The 17,054-nt window shown below is 42.8% G+C and overlaps 1 long non-coding RNA gene across 2 annotated transcripts; it reads right to left on the bottom strand.

The window, feature by feature from the left end:
- Window positions 1-553: 553 nt before the first annotated feature.
- On the bottom strand, window positions 554-16,750 carry LOC132833400 (uncharacterized). 2 transcript variants are annotated; one of them, XR_009647077.1, is made up of 5 exons: window positions 16,672-16,745; window positions 16,416-16,582; window positions 12,671-12,812; window positions 3,101-3,204; window positions 554-1,006 (listed from the first exon to the last, which is right to left on the bottom strand). It is a non-coding gene; the product is annotated as an uncharacterized LOC132833400 (long non-coding RNA). The 2 variants fall into 2 exon arrangements; XR_009647076.1 differs by having other exon boundaries at window positions 16,416-16,750.
- Window positions 16,751-17,054: the final 304 nt, after the last annotated feature.

The following is a 17,054-nucleotide window of genomic DNA, read 5'->3' as shown; positions in this document are numbered from 1 at the left end:
CCCAATCCTCAAACTCAGCACCACCTTCTTAACCTGAAATCTTCTTCCTGACCTCTCCGCCTCCATCCCCAGTCCGGCCTATCACCCTCACCTTATCACCCTCACCTCAATCTCCTTCCACCTATCGCATTTCCAACGCCCCTCCCTCAAGTCCGTCCTCCCGCCCTTTTATCTTAGCCTGCTTGGCACACTCTCCTCATTCCTGAAGAAGGGCGGCACGGTGGCACAGTGGTTAGCAGTGCTGCTTCACAGCGCCAGAGACCCGGGTTCAATTCCCGCCTCTGGCGACTCAGTGTGTTAGGTCAAGGGGTAAATGTAGGAGAATATTTCTGGGTGCGTTACGCTTCGGCGGGTCGGTGTGGACTTGTAGGGCCGAGGGCCTGTTTCCACACTGTAAGTAATCTAATCTAATTACAAATGCTTTTTGAAACGTAACCATTCAGCTCAAGCATTTTAGTGATTGCCATCAAAGTATTTGAATTTAGCAATGAGAGTTGAGCACATGTGTAGGGATGGACTTTAGATGTAGTTGCATATAATGAATTACAATATATCAAAAAGTAATTTCAGTTTAATTAATAATGCAGAAAGCAGTACACATAAGTTCATATGCTAACAAATAAACATGTCTGCGCTATTTGGGGAGCTTATTGAGAAAACCTTGCAGCAAAAGTAATTTAATAGTTCAAATTTCAAATATGGATTAAATAGGTAAAGATACCAATCCTTTATATTCAATGTCCTTCCTGATCAAGTTCCAGTTGCGCTGGATATAGTTTAATTAAGTACAAATAATGGAACTCCCTGATTCGAATGCAGTTTCACTGTTTTATAGACTTCATCTGAAAAGAAATCAAAACCTGTTTTTCTCTTGTTAGCGAAAATGAAAATCAGCAATTTGTAGAACAGAAGATTGACTTAAATTTGAAAAGATTGTTCAGAGAATGGGAGAGTTTGCTTTTCAGATTCTTGCAAGTTGCGATATACCTTTCCGGATCCATCCTCACTATGAAGTACAAAAAAAAATTAAACTATTAAAGTACATTATGGATATGTAAGTGCAGAAATATATCAGAAGAAATAAACCAGAGCTATCTTATTTTCTGGTAATTTATTATACATTCTAATTTTATTTTAAAAAAGTTAATGATTGTCTTAAAATATTGCACAAAAGTATTTTAAGCACATATTAATCTATTACTAAAGCAAAATAAGTCCTCAAGGAACTTCAAGAAAATAAACCATACAAGCATACAAATCAGGGACATGTGATCTCTATAGTATGGTCAATACCAGTTTAAGTAATAATGGATAACGGAATACTCATAAATTTGCATGCTAACAAATAGGCATGTCTGCACTGTTGTGGACATTTGATAAAACCATGGCTGATCTTATTACGTTAATTCTACAACTTGACTCACCCCTAAACCACTGGTCAATTAAGAATCTATCTCACTTGATTTAAAAATATTCAATGACATTGACTCCAATTCTTTCAGATTAGTGACCCTCTCAAACAAAAAAAAACTCCATATTTCTGTCATAAACAGGGGACCATTTTTTTTGAAACTGTGTCCCAAAGTTCAAGTCTATCCTATAGGATGACTCATCCTTTCAGTGTCCACCCTGCCAAATTTCCTCACGATCTGGCATGTTTTAATATGATCATCTCTTATTCTTGTAAACCTCAGTGGATACAATCTCAGTGTGTCTAGACTTTCCTCAGAAAATAACTCTTTCATTCCAGGCAGGTAGGAAACGGAAAACGGAAAAGGAAATGGTGACACTGTGGTAATATCACTGGATGAATAAGCCTGAGACCCATGCTAATGATCCGGGATAGGAAGGACATGGTAGTTTTCGAATTCAAATCCTAAATTGTTTATGGTGACCACGATGACTATCAGTGATTGTTGTCAAGATCCATTTGGATTACGAATGCCCTTGGGGAGAAACCGTGCCATCCTTACCCAATGCAACAGCAACCTGTTTAAACCTAGCTGTCCCTTGAAATGACCTAACAAACCACTCAGTTCAAAGGTAATTTGGCATGGGCAACAAATACTGGCACCACCCACATCCCATTAAAGAAAAAACAGAACTGGTCAGATGAATGCAATTAGACCTTCTCTTGAGGTAAGGAGACCAAAACCGTAGCCAATGTTCCAACTAATGTTCCCTCTGAGCTGTTTACAATTGGAATCAGTACACCAATTGACTTCTGATTTCCGAAGTCACAAGTGTGTACAAGCCTTGGAGACCTGCACAACCGGTAAGAAGATTGCAGGGAATGCTGGTTCCAACTGGACACCAATGAATGTAATCCATATGATTACATTTTCAGGTATTGCTTGAATTACATTGATTTTTTTTTGCAAAGTGGACTGTATGCTAGAATGCTGCTCCCCTTTCTGTTGGGCAATAAGGCATAAGGCCAAAGGTGCAGGCATTGTCCTTGACAAGATCAGACGGGGCTCCTCTATGGTTAACATCTGTGAAAAGGTGAAATGCTATCAGCGTGGAGAGGCCTGAGCACCACCTCGAGCCTCAGCACTCAAACCCAGTGTGAACAAATCAAGGTGCTATAGAATCCTGTCTGCTGAGGCTTAGCAAATTTCAGCCAGCACTAAAAAGACAAAGCTATTTTGAGGTGAGAAATAATTGGGGAGGACCATCGACCACAGCACATTAAACAATGGTCCAGCATTGGTCTGGATTGTTGCTATTTTCTGGCACTAAAGCACCACCCCTACGGGAATAGGGAATAAGGGGAGAGATCAGAGGGAAAAAAAAGGAAAAGCTGCCAGAAAAGAGGGGAGGGAAAGGATTGCAGCACTCGGGTTACCTACCCCACTTCACTGTCTGCAATTGGAAGCTTGGGGACAACTGATTCAGACGCCATTTGCCTGAATCTGCGGGAGAAAGTCTCAGAAGGCCACAACCCCCATTTGATCTCAACATTGGGAAACCAAAGCCTGTGGGGAAAATTCAGTCCCTTGTTGCTTCACATTGTCCCTGTTTTGTGCCATTTTACTGGGCGAGAAAAACAATTTTCTTACCCCTGCTGCTTAATCATGATATAAAAATTGAAACTTACTCAGAAAATGCCATCAGTTTTTCTGCAGAAGCTTGTTAATTAGATTCCTCACCCACAAAGCTGCGTGATCCAGACAAACTCTTCGCTCAGTTTTAAGTGTGACTCTGAAAAGGAGAAGAATCGAACAATTATTTCAAATTCTCCGTTATATACTCACATTGTCAATAAACTCAATTGCTGTGCTTTTTTTTAAAATCCTGCAACTTGTTTGTATGTTTTCACTGAGGGTAAGGTAACAGAAATGGAAAATGCTGGAAATATTCGCCAGTTCATGTGGCAAAGGTCCAGCTGTTTCAATGGAAAGAGCATCATGGCAGCAAGGTGGAATACACTTTGGGAAGATGCAGAATTCCCATCACAGTTGACCTCACAGGAATCTGGAGAAGTTGAAACTTTTGATGCACAATTACCTGATATCAGGAACCCTCCAAAAATGTCTCCAACTTCAAGTGACAAGTCAGATTGAATTCAAATGGATCTGTTTCAATTACTGAATGATTATTCAGAGAAAGGGAGAGGCTTAACGCCCTTTTTCTAGCCAACTATAAAACTCCAATCATTACACTGACCCATCCACCCAATTACTTCCCTCCACATTCAACAGATACCCAAACCCCCTCCTCAAACCCAACTTGCCTCCCGACTCAGCACAGGCACCTAATACTCACTCCATGGACCTGATTTTCCCCAGATCTGTCACCCCACCCCCCACCCCCCCCACCACCAACTCTCTCAGATCTGACACATTCTCTTTGACCTGATTACTCCAGATCTGATACTTTCCAACAACCTAGCACTCAGTTCTGAAAACTTCCCGGTGTACCCAACACGTTGCCCCATCTCGATCTGACATTCACCACCACCCCGCGCCCCCGCCCCCCACCCCACCTCCAGACCAATCCGAAACCCCATCAACTTCTCAGGGATTTATCCAGTCCTTGGGTATGAGTGGCACTCCCCCACCTTCTGTCACACAAACTCACTCTCCCCCATCATCCCGATCCACAGTTACCAATTCCAGCAGATCCACATTCCACCACAACTGTCCACTTTCACTTGGCATTCCAGAACCTGACCATCTCCTAAGCCCAATGAAGCCAACAATTCCTGATGCTAACCTCCTCTAAGACTTCACTCACCTTTCACCTTAAACCATACCCTCATGGTGCATGGATCACCCATAAATCTGACACCGGTCATCGCTCACCTGGTAACCTGACTTCCAATAATCTGTCATAAATCTGCCACCCTTCCCCCTCAGACGCACCCAGACTCCCTATCCCCCATTTAACTTACACGTTAAAGATAAGCTCTTCTTCAAAGTTAACCTGCTCACTGGCACTCAGTTTGGGTTACAGCCTTGGTCTAAACATGAACAAATGAGCTGAGTTCAAGGGATGAAGTGAGAGTGACTGAAATCGGCATCAAAGAAGCCATGAGATCAAGGAACGAAACTGGTGTTCGAAGCAAAAAGTCCCCACTTGTTGGAGTTATACCTGGCACATAAGGAAGCTAACTGTGGTTGTTGGAGTCAGTCATCTCAGCTGCAGAACATCACTGCAGGAGCTCCTCAAGGTCAAACCATCTTCATTACTGAAGTTCCCTCCAATATAAGGTCACAATTGGTGATAGGCTATCATCAGATCACAACACTCACCATCACTTGCATCCCCTCAGATACTAAAACCGACCATAATCATATGTGCAGCAAGACCTTGGTCACAGGCTAGGAGTTCTGCAGTGAGTGGAGAGCATGTATAAAGAGTTGGTCATACTACAGCTCGAGGGACCAGAGGAAAGAATGGAAGGGGTGACCACCAGGCAGTCAAAAAGGAACAAACAGGCAGAGCAGGAGACCCCTCGGCTCTCGCTCACAAGCTAGCTTTCCTTCTCGGAAGGTGATGAGGGCACAGAGCCAGAAGCAGCCTGGCTGTACAAGACAGGAGACAGAAGAAAGCAGGAACAACAGTGATAGAGGTTCATCATTTCGGGGAACAGTCAGGCATACCTGTGACTGCAAATGTCACTCCAGGATGGTGGGTGACCTCGCTGAAGCCACGGTCTAGGAAGCCTCTAATCGGCTGTAGGGTGTCATGTAGGGGAATGGTGCTAAACAGAGATTGTGGTACACATTGATACCAATGATATAGGTAGAATGAAGAATGATTAAAAAGCAGGAGATCAAAGATGTAATCACTGGAGTACACCTGGTGCCACAGATCAACAAGCACAGAAATAGGAGAATAGAACAGATGAATGCACGGCTCAAGATTTGGTGCAGGGAGGAGGGTTTTAGATTCCTGAAGGACCAGTGCTCCAAAAGCTACTGCTTTCAAATAAACCTGTCGGACTATAACCTGGTGTTGTGTGATTTTTAACTTAGATTCCTGGGCCATTGTTAGAGAAGATGGGACCTATACAAGTGAAATGTTCTGTCCAAGTGGAATGGTGTATATAAGTGGAATGGTGTATATAAGTGGAATGGTCGATACAAGTGAAATGGTTTATACAAGTGAAACACCTTGAACAAGTGGAAAGGACCAGAATGGGACCAACATCCTTGCGGAAAGATTTGCTCGTGCTTTTGGGATGAGTTTAAACTAGTTTAGCAGGGCAGGGCTCACAGTGCATGAGTTCAGTAGTAACAGCATATCATAGAAAAGGAACCAGGCAGAGCCCTTTCAGCGATGTGATGTCTCAAATGAGTATAGCGAGGCTGAATGGCCACTAATGTAAAGCAACAAGTGTCATAGGCAATGCAGATAAGTTAAGGGGATTGGTTAACATGTGGAATTGCAATGTCTTTGCCATTACAGAGACATAGTTAGAGTCATAGAGTTATAGAGTAATACAACATGGTAACAAGAACTTCAGCCCAAACTGGTCCATGCTGACCATGGTGCGCACTCAGTGAGTTCCAGTTGCTGCACTTAGTCCATCTCCCTCTAAACCCTTCCCATCCATGTACCTATCTAAATATTTTTAAAATATTGCTATTGTACCTGCCTTAACCACTCTCTATGAGAGCTCATTCCATATACCCACCACTCTCTGTGTGAAGAAATTGCCTCTTAGGTCCTTCCTAAATCTTTCCCCTCTCACCTTAAACCCTGCCCAGTAGTTTTCAATTCCGCAAAACTGGAAAAAAGACCAAATGTATTTATCCTATCTATGCCCCTCATGATTTTATACACTTCACTAAGGTCACCCTTCATTCTCCTATGTTCCAAGGAATACAGTCCTATCCTGGCCAACCTCTCCCTATAACTCAGGCCTACTAATCCTGGTAATATCTTTACAAATCTTCTTTTCACCCTTTCCAGTTTTACTATGTCCTTTCTTTAACAGGGTGACCAAAACTGTACCCAATACTCCAAGTGTAGCCTCACCAATGACTTATACAACAGTAACATAACTTCCCAACTCCTCTACTCAATGCCTCAACTGATGAAGGCCAACATGCTTCACCACCCTGTCTATCTGTGAAGCCATTTTCAACTAACTATGTATTTGTATTCCTAGGTCCCTCTGTTCCACAACACTCCTCAGGACCTTACCTTTCACTGTATAAGTCTGATTTTGGTTTTGACTTTCCAAAGTGCAACACCTCACACTTATCGTATTGAATTGCATTTGCAAATCCTCAGCCCACTTCCCCATCTCATTGCGATCTCTGTTCCTTAGTACCGTCTCCAATAAAATTGCCTACCACTGATGTCAGGCTCACTGGCCTGTAGTTCCCTAGTTTGTTTATGCTACCTTTCTTAAACAATAGATCAACTTTAACCATCCTCCTGACTTCTGAAACTTCGCCAGTGGCTAAAGATGAAGCAAAAATCTCTGCAATGGCCTCTACAAGTTCTTCCCTAGCCTCCTACAACATCCAAGAATGGGCTTGATCAGGCCCAGGGGATTGATTCACCTTAGTATGCTTTAAGGTTGCAAACACCTCCTGTCTGGTAACATGTATGCAGTCCAAAACATCTCCACTTGATTCCCTTATTTCTGTAGCATCCATGATTCTCTCCTCAGTAAACACTGAGGAGAAATATTCATTAAAAATCTTCCCCATCTCCATTGGATTGACATATAGTCGGCCACGCTAATCTTTAAGGGGGTCTATTCTCTCCCTAGCTATCTTTTTATGCTGAATAGAGCTATAGAACCTCTCAGAATTATCTTTAACCTGGTCTACCAGATCCATCTCATACCCACTTTATGCTCTTGTGATTTTCGTCTTACGTCTGCTCCTACACTATTTATAGTCGTCTAAGGGATTCACTTGAGCATGAAGGCTTAAAGCCAATGCATGCTTCTTCTTTTTCCTGACCAGAACCTCAATATCCCTCGTCAACCAGGGATCCCTGAAAGTTGAGGAAGGGACAGGATTGGCAACTCAACGTTCTGGACTTTCAGGCAGGACAGGGGGAGGATCAAAAATGGGTTTTGCAGTAGAAGGCAGAGGGTGGGCAGTAAGATATAGGTGCATAATTACACATTCAGCTTATCGGGTCAAAAGTGCCATTCCATTATGGCTAATATATTTCTCAACCCCATTCTCCTGCCTTCGTCCTGTAACCCTGACTAATCACGAACCTATCTATCTCAACTTTAAACACACTTAAGGACATGGCCTCCACCGCTTCCTGTGGCAATGTATTCCATACATTCACCACCCTGAAGAAATTCCCCCTCCTCTCAGTATGAAAGGTTACCCTGTGACTCTGCCCTCAGGTTCTAGTCTCTCTTACTAGTGGAAACATCTTTGCCGTGTTCATTCTATCCAAACCTTTCAGCATTCTGTAAGTTCCAATGAGATGAGATTCCCCCTTCATCTTTCTAAATTCTATTGAATACAGAACCAGAGTCCATAACTGGTTCTCATATGAAAAGCCCTTCAACGCCAGGATCAAACTCCTCCTGTGGGGACCACCTCCAATGCCAGCACATCCTTCCTTAGATACAGGTACAAATCTGCTCACAATATTCCAAATGCGGTCTTACCACAGTTTTAAACAGCCTCATACATGCTGTTGTATTTTGACCCTCACAACATGGATGCTAACATATCCCTTCCTCATCTCAAATGAACCTGCATTCAAATCTTAAGAGAATATTGAACTAGGACTCCTAAGTCCCTTTGAGCTTCAGATTTCTAAACCATTTCTCCATTTAGAAAATAGTCTTCACCTTGCTCTAGGAGAAAGTGAGGACTGCAGATGCTGGGATTCTCCTGCTCTTCGGATGCTGCCTGACCTGCTGTGCTTTTCCAGCACCACACTCTTGCCTCTACATTCCTATTCTTCCTACCAAAGTACATAATCCCACATTTTGCCACATTGTAGTCCATCTGCCACTTCTTTGACCATTCTCCTAGTCCGAATCTTTCTGCAGCCTCCCTGCCTCCTCAACACAACCTATCTCTCCACCTATCTTTGTGTCATCTATAAATTTGGCAACAATACTCTCAGACCCTTCATCCAAATCGTTAATGTATAATGCCTGCAGTTCTCCGTAGTCACCAGCTGCCATCCTGACCAAGATCCTTTTATCCTGAACTGTCTGCCTGCTGCCAGTTCAGCCAATCCTCTATCCAACACCATGGGTTCTTATCTTATATATCAGCCTCATGAGCAATACTCTGTCAAAGGCTTCTAGAGATCCAAATAGATCATGTCCACTGGCTGTGCTTCATCTAACTTGCTTGTTACCTCCTCAAAGAATTCAAACAGATTCGTTAGGCTGGTTTCTCGCAGTGTACCACAAGGATCAGTTCTGGGTCCCTTAACATTCATGGTGTACATGAACAATGTAGTTGACAATTTGAGGTTGATAAGTTTGCTGATGACACAAAGATTGGCCAGGTGGTTAATAGTGAGGATGGAAGGAGAGGATTTTTACAGGTTTGGTCGGATGTGCAGATGAGTGACAGGTGGAGTTTAACCCTGATAAATGTGAGGAGATCCAATTCAAGAACAATATGGGATGTTAGGAAGCTCAGAGGAACAGAGGGATCTCGGGGTGCTTGTTAACAAATCCCTGAAAGTGGCAGGAGAGTTTAATAAGGTTGTTAAGATGGCAAAAAGGGCACTTGCCTTTATACGTCATGGCTTAGAATCTAAGAGCAGGGAGGTTACGTTAGAGCTATACAGAACTTTGATTAAAGTATTGCTGAAGTACTGTGCAGTTTTGGTCACCACACTACAGGAAGGATGTGATTGCACTGGAGCAGATGCAAAGGAAATTCAGAAGAATATTGCCTTGAATGGAGCATGTCAGCTAAGAAGAGAGGCAGGATATGCTCAGGAAGGATCACAGGTTCTAAACCTGTGATCAATACCATTTCAAAGGATAAGGGTAGCAGATGCATGTGAACACCATGACCTGCATGTTCCCTTCCCAGCCACACCCAATCCTGACTAAAAACTAGATCACCCTTTCTTCACTGCTGCTGGGTCAAAATCGCTGAAGCAAACCTTCCTAACAGCATTTTTCACACACCTAGCCCACACCAACCCTTACGACAGCAATGAAAGAAAACAGCTCACCACCATTAGGACAATTAGACACGGTCTAGCCAACCATTCTCACATCCCATCAATTAATTCTAAAACAACTTCCTTTCTCTCAATGACTGGGAAAGCGGCTTTGTATGTTTTGGGCTTTCATAGACATTTCAGGTTGATTATCTTTCATCAATCTGGAAAATGAATAAGGTTTCACCTTACTCAGAGATAGAGAAGGAAGGAGGAGAGATAAGAACAGAAGGGAAGGTTTGTGAGAGAGTGGAAGGTGTGGGATACCAATTGACAAAAGAGAGTGACAGTGCAAAACAAAAGTGAGTACAAACAGGACGAGTAAATCAGAAAATCTGCTCCATGTCTTTTATTAAAACTGTTTACAAGGTCATTGTCAGAGTGGAGCAGGACAGAGAATTACAGTGAGAAGTCATATTTTTCCAATTCTGATGGAAGGTGCTTGATCTGAAACACTGAGCAGGATTTCTCAATTTCCAGTGGGATGAGGCAGTTCATGATCCCAACACCAACAACATCCACCCTCCCAACCATTTAGCACAGAGGGTGAAGTGTTCACCAGCCAATCAGTGGCTGCCCACAAGGTAGTCAGTTAGTGCTGGGAACGTCATTGTGCAGGCCTGGATGCCCAGTGTGAGTGTCCTGATGCTGTGACCCAGAAATCGGGAATGACCACCTATTGGATGACATGGTGGCGGCGGGTTGGGGGCAACGTTCTGAGAAATCGACGTTTGGTGACAGCACTCTGGGAAGATGGCAGCATCCAGGACAGAGCCTGAAGCAGTGCAGCTTTAGCAGCACGAGCATATTTTTACATATTGTGGACGATTGTGCCAGCGGTGTCTCATTCAGAACTTTTGCCAAAGAGGAAATAACATCTGGGAATAAGAAGTGTTGAAGCGATATATTCTATTTGTTCTTGTATCTCCACCAGGCTGAAAGTCCATTCTTCCACACGATGGAGGGAGTGGATGCTTGTGGATGTGGTGGGGATGGTCGCTGATGATTACACAGTCTTCAACACTGTTCATGACTTCTCAGATACTGAAACAGTCCATATCCAAATGCAACAAGATCTGGACAATATCCAGGATTGGGCTGACCAGTAGCAAGTAACATTCACGTCACACAAATACCAGGCTGTGACCATCTCCAATCAGGGACAATCTAACCACTGCCAATCAATTGTGTTACCGTCACTGAATCAACCTTGTATCAACTTTGGAATTATTGAAATTCACTGAACTCATTATATAAACATAGTGACTGCAAGAGCTGGGAATACTGTGGCAAGCAACTCATTAGATTAGATTACTAGATTACTTACAGTGTGGAAACAGGCCCTTCAGCCCAACAAGTCCACACCGACCCACCGAAGCGCAACCCACCCATACCCCTTACTTAACACTACCGGCAATTTAGCATGGCCAATTCACCTGCCCCGCACATCTTTGGACTGTGGGAGGAAACTGGAGCACCCGGAGGAAACCCACGCAGACACAGGGAGAACATGCAAACTCCACACAGTCAGTCGCCTGAGTCGGGAATTGAACCCGGGTCTCTGGCGCTGTGAGGCAGCAGTGCTAACCACCGTGCCACCGTGCCGCCCTCATCTCCTGACTCCCCTAAGGTTGGGCATCATCTACAAGGCCCAAGTCAGGAGTATGATGGAAAATGTCCCACTTGCTTCGATGGGTGCAGCTCCAACAATACTCAAGAAGCTTGAAACCATCCAAGTCAAAGCAGCCCACTGGACTGGCACTATACCCACAAACATCCAGTTCCTCCATCTACTCAGAGAAGCTATGTACAAGATACCCTTCTGAAATTCACCAAAGATCCTTATATCTCACCTTCCAAACCAATGAACACTTCCATCAGAAGGACAGGGTCAGCAGAAATGGGAACGCCACCAACTGCAAGTTCCCTTCTAAGTCACTCGCCATCTTGTCTTGGAAGCATATTGCTGTTCCTTCACTGTCACTTGGTCAAAATCCTGGAATTCCCTCCCGTAGGGCATTGTGGGTCAGCCCACAGCAGGTGGACTGCAGTAATTCAAGGAGGCAACTCACCACCACCTTCTTAAGGATAACTCGGGACGGGCAATAAATGCTGGCCACATCCTTCTCATGAAATCAAAACAAAATTCCCAGACTTGCTGAGTACTTCAATGTTTTTCTAATTTCATTTCAGATCTTCAGCATCTACAGTGTGATTTTCTGTCAGTGGAGAAGGGAACTTGCTGCATTTCATGTCAAAGAGTCATAGCGTCGTAGAGATGTACAGCATGGTCCAACCTGTCCATGCCAATCAGATATCCCAACCCAATCTAGTCCCACCTGCCAGCACCTGGCCCATATCCCTCCAAACCCTTCCTATTCATATACCCATCCAAATGCCTCTTAAATGTTGCAATTGTACCAGCATCCACCACTTCCTCTGGCACCTCATTCCATACACATACCACCCTCTGCGTGAAAAAGTTGCCCCTTAGGTCTCTATTTTATATCTTTCCCCTCTCACCCTAAACCTATGCCCTCTAGTTCTGGACTCCCCCTCCCCAGGGAAAAGATTTTGTCTATTTATCCTATCCATGCCCCTCAAAATATTAACAATATACCAGAAAACCCCAGTACAATACAAGCCATGTTACATAACCGAATTTCTGTCTTCATTATAATCCCTAAGTCAACCCCCAGAATATGTAGATTCTTGTTCTTGATCTAAAAGTATCATTGTTTATTTTATACTCAGAAATTTACCATTCTCACTCCCCAGTTGATATCAAACAAATCCCAACCGAGCTTTATGGCCTCCTTTCCGAACTTTCTAACTCCCAATTGTTAAGTTTTCCTGCCCTGCTTTCCTTTCCACACTCGATTGCTTCATTTCTCTCCATCTTGTCCCAGTCCCCACCCAATGATTCAATATCTTGGTCATACCCGGAAATGGCCATGATCAATAGTAAAATAAATACATTAACATTATAAGTGCCACAATGAACACAAACAGGTTGTTTAAAAATAAGACTTACATCACTTCTACATGTGGGCAATGGGGAGAAGCTGGAATTATATCAATATCTCTCATTAGCTTTCGATTGATTAAGCGAGCTGTATTATTGATGCATTGGCAGCGTGGATTCACTAATATAGGTATCCTTCCTGCAGATACATCTGTAACAAAGAAGTATTACAGACCATTAAGGATTATAATAAATATTTTAGTTACACTTATTTTTCTGCTTTTGAGGAAATACAGGAGTGGAGTTTTATTACAAAGTCAGGAATTGCCAATTTTCTCAATGTCGCAGTTTTGCCTCCATTCTGGCAGTGCGGGCAGACAGGTCATATTCTTATCTCTCAGAGGACAAAATAACCTGAAGTGAGAGAAAATGATAGGCCAATACTGAGGCCGATAGGTTGAAAGATCTGCCTTTGTTCGCAAAAACATTGTTCCATTTGGGGAGATCAGCATAGCCCTCAGCTTCTGATCTATTCCCATTCACCTCAGCCCTTCACTTCTACATGTTATTACCACATACCCATTACCCTGTTCCCCAGACTGCCATCATCCTGCCTTTATCACCATATCCCATCCTGCCCCACCCTCTCCTACTCTCAATCCCCCAGACTGCTCACCCAATATCTACTTTACGAACACAAGAGCAGAAGAACATAAGAAACAGGAGCAAGAAGCAGCCATTCAGCCCATCAACCTTGCTTCACTATTCAATAAGATCAAGGCTGACCTTTTCATGGACTTAGTTCCATTCACCTATCTACTCACCGTAACCCTTAATTCCTTTACTTATCAAAAATCTATCTTTGTCTTAAAAAGATTTAATGAGGTAACTTCAACTGCTTCACTGGACAGGCAATTGCACAGATTCAGAACCCCTTGGATAAAGAAATCCTTCCTCAAACCAAATTCACAAGACTACAATAGCATTACAAAGTCTTTGAGAAGCTCATAAGTCTGTCAAAAGAAGTGAACTGAAATTTCCCATGGCAGTTGTGCCGACAAACTCAGCAGATTCGAAACCAATAGTAATTTTCAAGGCAGCCAAGACATCAAACCCATATTTCCCAAGAAAGCTGTTGTAAAGAGTACATTAATGCTTTTGAAGTCTAACAAAAGCTCAAACTTTGATCAAGCTAACAAACTGCCAAACTCAGCCAATGGTCGGCACAGACCGAAATGTTTAGATATCTTTTAAACTTTTCAGCAGCCACACAGGTAGCTGAACTGATATTCAACAAAGGCATGAATGCTCAACCAACTGTCAACACTTTTAAATGGACAAACAGATGGCTGAGCTAATCTGTTACGAATGAGTGAGAACAAAGGGGCATGTTTCAACTGTGAACTCTGTTTCTCACATTAGACTAGCCTTTCAATATTGAACAATTCAGAATAGCATTTTATTCAATGATAAACGAGCCTAAAGCATCTGAATACTTTTCTATCTTTACCTTTGCTCTTCCACTTACTGTTGGAAGGGACAGTCTGGCAGGCACTATTTAATAGTCACAAACCATTTCCATCACAGCACTGACCTCACTAACTATAGAAAACACAGATATAACTCAGGGTACAGCATTATCATGAGGAATTGTAGAGAAGAAAATAACCCTTTTACTCAGCTTTTATACATTTCCTGTCTTCAATCTGTGGCCACTTGCAGTTAAGATTTAGAAAGGTTTTCAAAGTACAGTCACTTTACTTAAAACTGCATAACTTCTGAAATAGTTATTTCCAAAACGACAGCAGAAATTTCAGTGAAGTGATATGTAGGGCTTAACAAGCCCCTTTTTTATACCACTGAAACTTGCTGGCACTGAAAATAAGGACAGGACCTTCACCTTTGCCATTTATTAGCCATTTTTCAACTCTAGTACTTGCTGTTCTGAAATGGGAGTGCAAAGTTCAGTCCATACCATGCTGTGAACACAAAACCTCTTCTTTCTTCCCTAAGGAGTTGTCTCAGGAATATGGGTCACCCATTGTATTTTATATCATGGCTTGACGCCCAGCTAATTTCACACTCAAAGAAAATCCACATTCTTTTATATTCTCTCTTATTGATTTCTTGTTTTATGTAACTTGTGCATTTAAAACCTTTTTTTTTCCCCAACAGGATTATCCCAAATGGGACAACTTGTGAGCAGCTTGAGCAGTACATTTTGAGCTGGCTCCATTAAACACACACAGGGATGCAGTCACACATTGGTTAGGCCACTGTTGGAATATTGTGTGCAGTTCTGGTCTCCTTCGTATAAGAAAGATGTTGTGAAACTTGAAAGGGTTCAGAAAAGATTTACAAGGATGTTGCCAGGGTTGGAGGATTTGAGCTATAAGGAAGGTTGAATAGGCTAGGGATGTTTTCCCTGGAACGTCGGAGGCTGAGGGGTGACCTGATAGAGGTTTATAAAATCATGAGGGACATGATTAGGATAAATAGACAAAGTCTTTTCCCTGGGGTGGGGAGTCCAGAATTAGAGGGCATAGGTTTAGGGTGAGAGGGGAAAGATATAAGAGAGACCTAAGGGGCAACCTTTTCACGCAGAGGGTGGTACACGTATGGAATGAGCTGCCAGAGGAAATAGTGGAGACTGGGACAATTACAACATTTAAGAGGTATTTGGATGGGTATATGAATAGGAAGGGTTTGGAGGGATATGGGCCGGGTGTTGGCAAATGGGACTAGATTGGGTTGGGATATCTGGTTGGCATGGACGGGTTTGAGCAAAGGTCTGTTTCCTTGCTGTACTCTATATGACTCTATATATTCAAACACAAGCATTCATACACACTCACACACACGCACTGTGGGATATGGCAAGGGGCAGCATGACACTAGGCACACGGACACATAAGATGGCCGCTGAGCCATAAGTTGGCCACTTGACACACACAATAGCTGCCAGACCACAATATGGAGAGAGACAGCAGAGCAAACACAGACACTGCCTGCGACCACCAGAATGCCACCTCAATGCACTTACAACCTGATTGATTAGTTTAAGGGGAATGGGGGAGAGAATACACAAGAATAGTGTATATTGCCTGCTGAAGAGTCTGAGTCCAGCCAACACCTTTGACAGAAATGCTAACTGTTTGATACAGACTCAATACAAAGTGCTAACATCCAGGGCTGCAGTAATCGTCCTTCTCAGGAAGAACGATTAGTGCCCACTGCTACAGTAATGGAATTCCCCTCAGATACTGAAATTGACAATGTCTGCGCTGAAACTGACAACGACTGTGCTGAAATTAACGAAGGCTGCACTGGATCTGCCACTGATTGCATCGAAACTATCAATGATTCTACAATGTAAACAACAAACAAACTGTTTTGCAGAGACAAAAACCTCACTGACCTATTATATTACAAAATGTATAAAAGTATCTTGACATGTGCTCTGGGTTGAGAGAAGACTCCCAGCTGCTCACTGTGCTGTTGGTGTCTCTCTCCCTGGAGCTCCAGTATTTCCTTGTGCAATAAACTCTGTCGTTGAACCCCGACTCTGACCCCGAGGCTGGTGATTTTCCCCACAACACACTCACACACACACACACACACACACACACTCAAGTATCCACATATACATTTATCCCAAACACATATTCATTCATGCATGCACTTGTATAGCACTAAACTTCACTTCCAGGCTGATCAATAAAATGGGATATGGCATGGAATTCCCAACTGAGTAGTTAGGTGAGATGAGTAAGTAGCAGTTAAAGGTACAGTAGAACTCTAAATAGCATCTTACCTTTTGCAGTTATCAGATATAGCAGAAAGAGAGAGATAATAATGCCAGTAACTTTGCGGTCCATTGTGATGTAGCAGTATGATGTCCTTTCCTTCTTTGCTATTGGGCTGCTATAAACTTTGCCTCACTCCCAACTGTTCTGTTTACCTCGAGTCAGACTTTCTTGGCTTCAGGACAGAAATTTGTGCAATCTTTAAGGCAAAGCTAATAAACACAGCATTAATTATTAACCGATCAGATGAAAATTCTTGTTTACCAGTCAAACAATCAGTAAAATAAAAGCCTTCATGTTAGTAACGCAGATCACATCAATCTCTGACTACATCAAGCTCAAGATAAAGGAGGGTTTCAAGCTCCATTTCCTGTCCCTTACCAAGGCTGTTACTTCCTCAGAACACCCTAAGATTTGTGTCCAACTTGACTTCCTTTTCATAAATATATGTTGACTGTCTAAAAATAGGATTAGCAAAGTGCTGGAACAAACCAGGGCAGCGTATTCAAACAAAATTAGGGTGAAGGGAATAGAGTTTACCATGTGAAATTTAGATGGGGAAAGATGCTAGGAAGGGACAATTGAAACTTGTAGTCTGTTCTATGTCAGATATGCTAAACGTTGGAGGATACAAAGCCAGATGTTGC

This window comes from Hemiscyllium ocellatum, chromosome 36 (genome assembly GCF_020745735.1).
Source record: "Hemiscyllium ocellatum isolate sHemOce1 chromosome 36, sHemOce1.pat.X.cur, whole genome shotgun sequence".
Taxonomy (NCBI): Eukaryota; Metazoa; Chordata; class Chondrichthyes; order Orectolobiformes; family Hemiscylliidae; genus Hemiscyllium; species Hemiscyllium ocellatum.
The sequence above is the reverse complement of the archived record's forward strand: the minus strand, read 5'-3'. Positions and strand labels throughout refer to the sequence as shown.